Here is a 6,231-nt window from a genome sequence, read left to right on the forward strand (position 1 = left end):
GAATATGAATGAGGTGTGGGGATGACGGAGACTAAGAAATCAAACAAGATACCAACAATGATAAATGCATCACAAACTGGGTTCGATTACTTCAACCCTTTGCACCAAGGCACTAATACAGAGATATAGAAATGAATTGAAACACTTTTCTAACCTCTTGATGACTTTGTTTCAAGCAACACGTTAATCTCTAACCCAAGACTATGAGCTTACACAGAATCAGAGCTGGAGCAGAGCATGCAGGTCATCTAGAGCTGCCCCTCACTTCACTACTTATTTTATGGATGAAGAAATTGAGGCCCTGAGAAGGAAAATGATTTGGCTAATGTCACACAATTGCAAAGTTTAGACTAGAACCAGGTATCCCAAGTCCAATACTTCTTCCCCTGTACCATGCATATCCACTCAGGAGAAATCTTAATTGTTTTATTGTTATTGTTGTTTGATTCTTTTTTATATATAAATTTATCTATTTAATTTAGTTTCAAGTATACAGTACATTGGTTAGACATCTATAATATTCATAAAATGATCCCCCCAATTGCTCCCTCCCTCCCCTGGCCTTCCACCTAGCTATCATATTAATGCTAACTGCATTCCCTCTGCCACGCTCCCCGTGTCCAAATATCAACTACTAATTTGTACTTCTTTAACCCTTCACCCCATTCTCCCAGCCAACCAACCTCCCTCCCCTCTGTCTGTCACCAAATTGTCCACTATATTTGCGAGTCGGTTTTTTATTAGTTTGTTCTTTTTGTTCCTTAGATTCCACATATAAGTGAAATCATATGGTATTTGTCTTTCTCTGTCTGACTTATTTCACTCAGCATAATAACCTCTAGGTCCATCCATGTTGTTGCAAATGGTAGGATCGCATTTTTTTAATGGCTGAGTAATGTTCCATTGTGTATATGAACCATAACTTCTTTATCCAATCCTCTGTTGATGGGCATTTAGGTTGCTTCCATATCTTGGCTATTGTAAATTGTGCTGCCATGAATATTGGAGTGCACAGATCTTTATGAATTATTGTTTTTGTTTTCTTTGGATAAATACTCAGAAGTGCAATTCCTAGGTCAAAAAGTATATCCATTTTTAATTTTTTGAGGAACCTCCATACTGTTCTCCATAGCGGCTGTACCAATTTGCAATCCCACCAACAGGGTATGAGGGTTCCCTTTTCTCTGCATCCTCGCCAACACTTGCTGTTTTTTGTTTTATTGATGATAGCCATTCGGACAGGTGTGAGGTGATATCTCATTGTGGTCTGAATTTACATTTCTCTGATGATTAGCGACCTTGAGCATCTTTTCATGTATCTATTAGCCATCTCTTTTTCCTCTTTGGAGAAGTATCTGTTGAGGTCTTCCACCCATTTTTTAATTGGATTGTTTGTTTTTTTGTTGTTGAGTTGTATAAGTACTTTATAAATTTTGGATATTAACCCCTTATCAGATGTATCATTAGCAAATATCTTCTCCCAAACAGTTGGTTGTCTTTTTGTTTTGTTGATGGTTTCCTTTCTGTACAAAAACTTTTTAGTTTGATGTAGTCCCATTTATTTATTTTTTTTCTTTTGTTTCCCTTGCCCGAGGAGATATATTTGAAAAGAAATTCCTGTTAGTATTATCAGAGAGTTTACTGCCTGTTTTCTTCTAAAAGTTTTATGGTTTCGGGTCTTACATTTAAATCTTTAATCCATTTTGAGTCTGTTCTCGGATACAGTGTAAGAAGATGGTCCAGTTTCTCTCTCTCTCTCTTTTTTTTTTTTGCATGTATCTGTCCAATTTTCCCAACGCCATTTATTGAAGGGATTGTCTTTACCCCATTGTATATTCTTACCTCCTTTGTTATATATTAAGTGAGCGTATAGGCGTGGATTTATTTCTGGGCTCTCTATTCTGTTCCATTGATCAATGTATCTGTTTTTATGCCATACCATTTTTATGCTGTTTTGATTACTGTAGCCTTGTAGTAAAGTTTGCTATCAGGTGGTGTGATACCTCCAACTTTGTTCTTCTTTCTCAATATTGCCGTGGCTATTTGGGGTTTTTTATGGCTCCATATAAATTTTAGGATTATTTGTTCTAGCTCTCTGAAAACTGCCATTGGTATTTTGATAGAGATTGCATTGAATCTATAGATTGCTTTGGGTAGTACGGCCATTTTAGCAATGTTGATTCTTCCTACCCATGAACAGGGTATGTGCTTCCATTTATTTGTATCTTCTTCAATTTCTTTTTTCAATGACTTATAATTTTCTGAAAACAGGTCTTTTACCTTCTTGGTTAATTTGATTTGTAGGTATTTTATAGTTTTCGAAGCAATTGTAAATGGGATTGTTTTCTTAATTTCTCTTTCTGAAAGTTCATCATTGGTGTATAAAAATGCCACTGACTTCTGAATATTTATTTTGTAACCTGCTACTTTACTGAATTCATTGATCAGTTCTAACAGTTTTTTGGTGGAATCTTTAGGGTTCTCTATTTATAGTATCATGTCATTGGCAAATAATGAGAGTTTTACTTTTTCTTTTCCAATTCAGATGCCTTTTATTTCTCTTTCTTGTCTTATTGCTGTGGCTAAGACTTCCAATACAATGTTGAAGAGGAGTGGTGAAAGTGGGCATCCTTGTCTTGTTCCTGATCTTAAGGAAAATGCTTTTAGCCTGTTCCCGTTGAGTATGATGTTAGCTGTAGGTTTGTCATATATGGCCTTTATTATGTTGAGGTATGTTCCCTCTATTCTCACTTTGCTGAGAGTTTTTATCATAAATAGATGCTGGATTTTGTCAAACGCTTTTCCTGCATCTATTGATAAGATCATATGTTTTTTATCTTTCGATTTGTTAATGTGGTGTATCACATTAATTGATTTGCGGATATTGAACCAAACTTGCATCCCAGGAATAAATCCAACTTGATCATGGTGTCTTGTATTTTTAATGTATTGCTGAATTTGGTTTGCTAATATTTTGTTGAGGATTTTTGCATCAATGTTCATAAGAGATATCGGCCTATAATTTTTTTTATTGTAATGTAATTGTCTGGTTTTGGAATCAAGGTAATGGTGGTCTCATAAAAGGAGTTAGGGAGCCTTCCCTCTTCTTGAACTTTTTGGACTAGTTTGAGAAGAATAGATGTTAATTCTTCTTTGAATGTTTGGCAAAATTCACCTACGAAGCCATCTGGCCCAGGACTTTTGTTTTTTGGGAGGTTTTTGATTACTGATTCTGTTTCATTGGTGGTAATCAGTCAGTTCAGATTTTCTATTTTTTTTGAGTCACTCTGGGGAGATTGTATGTTTCTAGGAATGTGTCCATTTCTTTCAGATTTTCCAATTTGTTGGTGTATAAATGCTCATAATATTTTCGTATGATCCATTGGATTTCTGTGGAGTCCATGGTTATTTCTCCTCTTTCATTTCTGATTTTATTTATTTGAGTCCTCTCTCTTTTTTCCTTGATGAGTCTGGCTATGGGTCTGCCAATTTTGTTTATCCTTTCAAAGAACCAGCTCTTGGTTTCATTAATCTTTTGTATTGTTTTTCTAGACTCTATTTCATTTATTTCCATTCTGATCTTTATTACTTCCTTCTTTCTATTCACTTTGGGCTTTGTTTGCTATTCTTTTCTAGTTCTTTTAATTGTAAGGTTAGATTGTTTATTTAAGCGTTTTCTTGTTTCTTGAGGTAGACTTGTATTGCTATGAATTTCCTTCTTAGGACTGTATTCACTATGTCTTATAAATTTTGAGTCATTGTGTTTTCATTTTCATTTGTTTCTAGGTATCTTTTCATTTCTTCCTTGATCTCATTAATAATCCATTCATTGTTTAGTAGCATGTTATCTAGCCTCCATGGGTTTGTGTATTTTCCAGTTTTTTTTCTAGTAGTTGATTTCTAGTGTCATACCATTGTGATCAGAGAAGATGATTGATATGATTTCAATCTTCTTTAATTTATTGAGACTTGATTTGTGTCCTAACATGCTCTATCCTTGAAAATGTTCCATCTGCACTTGAGAAGAATGTATATTTTGCTGCTTTAGGGTAAAATGCTCTGAAAATATCTATTAAGTCCACCTGTTCTAGTGTATCTTTTAGGCCCATTGTTTCCTTGATGATTCTTTGCCTGGAATATCTGTCCATTAGTGTCAATGGGACATTAAAGTCTCCTACTATGAGTGTATTACTATTGATCTCTCCTTTTATGTCGGTCAATAATTGTTTTATGTATGTAGGTGCTCCTATGTTGGATGCGTATATATTTACTAGGGTTATATCCTCTTAATTTATTGATTCCTTTATTATTATGTAATGCCCTTTTTATCTCTTATTATAGCCTTTGTCTTAAAGTCTATTTTATCAGATATAAGTATTGCTACCCCAGCTTTTTTTTTTTTCATTTCTGTTTGTGTGAAATATCTTTTTCCATCCCTTTACTTTCAGTCTGTGAGTGTCGTTTGATCTGAAGTAGGTTTCTTGTAGACTGTATATGCATGAGTCTTGTTTTCTTATCCATTCAGTTACCCTTGTCTTTTGTTTGGAGCATTTAATCCATTTACATTTAAAGTGATTACTGATAGGTACATTGTTACTGTCATTTTACTATTCATATTTGTTATTTCTATTTTCTTTTTTACTCCTTCTCTTTTTACAGAAGATTTTTTAACATTTCTTGTAATGTCAGCTTGTTGGTGATGAATTCCTTAAGCTTTTTTCTGTCTGGGAAGCTCTTTATCTCACTTTCCATTTTAATTGAAAGCGTTGCTGGAGAGAGTATCCATGGTTGTAGATTCTTGTTTTTCATAACTTTGAATATTTCTTGCCATTCCCTTCTGGCTTGCAAAGTTTCCATTGAAAAGTCAGCAGACATTCTTATGGGGGTACCCTTGTAAGTAACCAGCTTCCTTTCTCTTGCTGCTTTTAAGATTCTCTCTTTGTCTTTGACCTTTGGCATTTTAATTATGATGTGTCTTGGTGTGGGTCTTTTTGAATTCCTCTTGTTTGGAACTCTTTGTGCTTTCTGAACTTGTATGTCTAATTCCTTTGCCAAGTTAGGGAAGTTTTCTGTCATTATTTCTTCAAATAAATTCTCAATCCTTTGCTCTCTCTCTTCCTCTTCAGGTACTCCTATGATTTAGATATTTTTACGCTTCATGTTGTCTCAGAGGTCTCTTAAACTATCTTCATTTTTTTTTAGTTCTTTTTTCTTTTTGTTGTTCTGATTAGGTATATTCAGCTACCTTGTCTTCCAATTCGCTGATTCGATCTTCTGCTTCGTTTAATCTACTGTTGAACCTTTCTAGTGTATTCTTCATTTCCGTTATCATATTCATTTCTGTCTGGTTCTTTTTTATGGATTCTATGTCCTTTCTTTTACTCTCATTGTGCTCATCCACTCTCTCCATAAGTTTGTTGAGCATCCTTATATTTTGAACTCTGAGTCTGGTAGGTTGCTTACCTCCATTTCATTTAGCTTATTTTCTGGAGTTTTCTCTTGTTTCATTTGTGGCATGTTTCTTTGTTTTCTCGTTTTATTAGACTCTTTGTGTTCATTTCCATGTGTCAGGAATATTTGTTTTGTCTCTCAGCCTTGGCCAGATGGCCTAATGTGGAAGGTGTCCTGTGTGATCCAGTGGCGTATTCTCCCTGATCCCTTGTGTTGGGAGCTCTGGAGGTGACCTTTGTGTAGGTTGTGTGTGATCTGTTGTCACCAAGCCCTTATTGTTATTAGTAGATCAGTGGATGAGATTAACTTTCAAGCTGACTAACTGTGGGAATTGGCTGCACCCTCAGGATAAGAGTTGTTGTCAGGGGGCTGACCCTACTGAGTGGGATTTGCCCTATCAGGCCTGTGTACTTGTTGCAACCTCCCTTTGTGTGTATCACTACTGGAACTAGTCAAGGGTTGCTCCGTTGTGGTGTAGTGCCAGCCTCCAGATGCGTTGGTTTTGTGGCCCCTTGGAAGGGGCTCCCCCATAGGCCAAGGTCGGCCACTACTTTTGATTCCTCGAGGCTACCCAGTGAGAACTACAAAGCGATCCGCTGATGGTTGTTGCCTATGCTGGATCGGCTTAGATGTAGCTCCTTTATATTATCAGATGTAGTTGTTATGATCAGCTGGACTTCAGGTGATTCCCCACATTGATTATTTTATAATTTGGTTGTAATTTCAATGCAGTCCTGGGAGAGGATGAACCCTGCTTTTACCTAGTTTGCCATCTTCCCT

Source organism: Pteropus vampyrus, unplaced genomic scaffold, assembly GCF_000151845.1.
Source record: "Pteropus vampyrus isolate Shadow unplaced genomic scaffold, Pvam_2.0 Scaffold472, whole genome shotgun sequence".
NCBI classification, from domain to species: domain Eukaryota; kingdom Metazoa; phylum Chordata; class Mammalia; order Chiroptera; family Pteropodidae; genus Pteropus; species Pteropus vampyrus.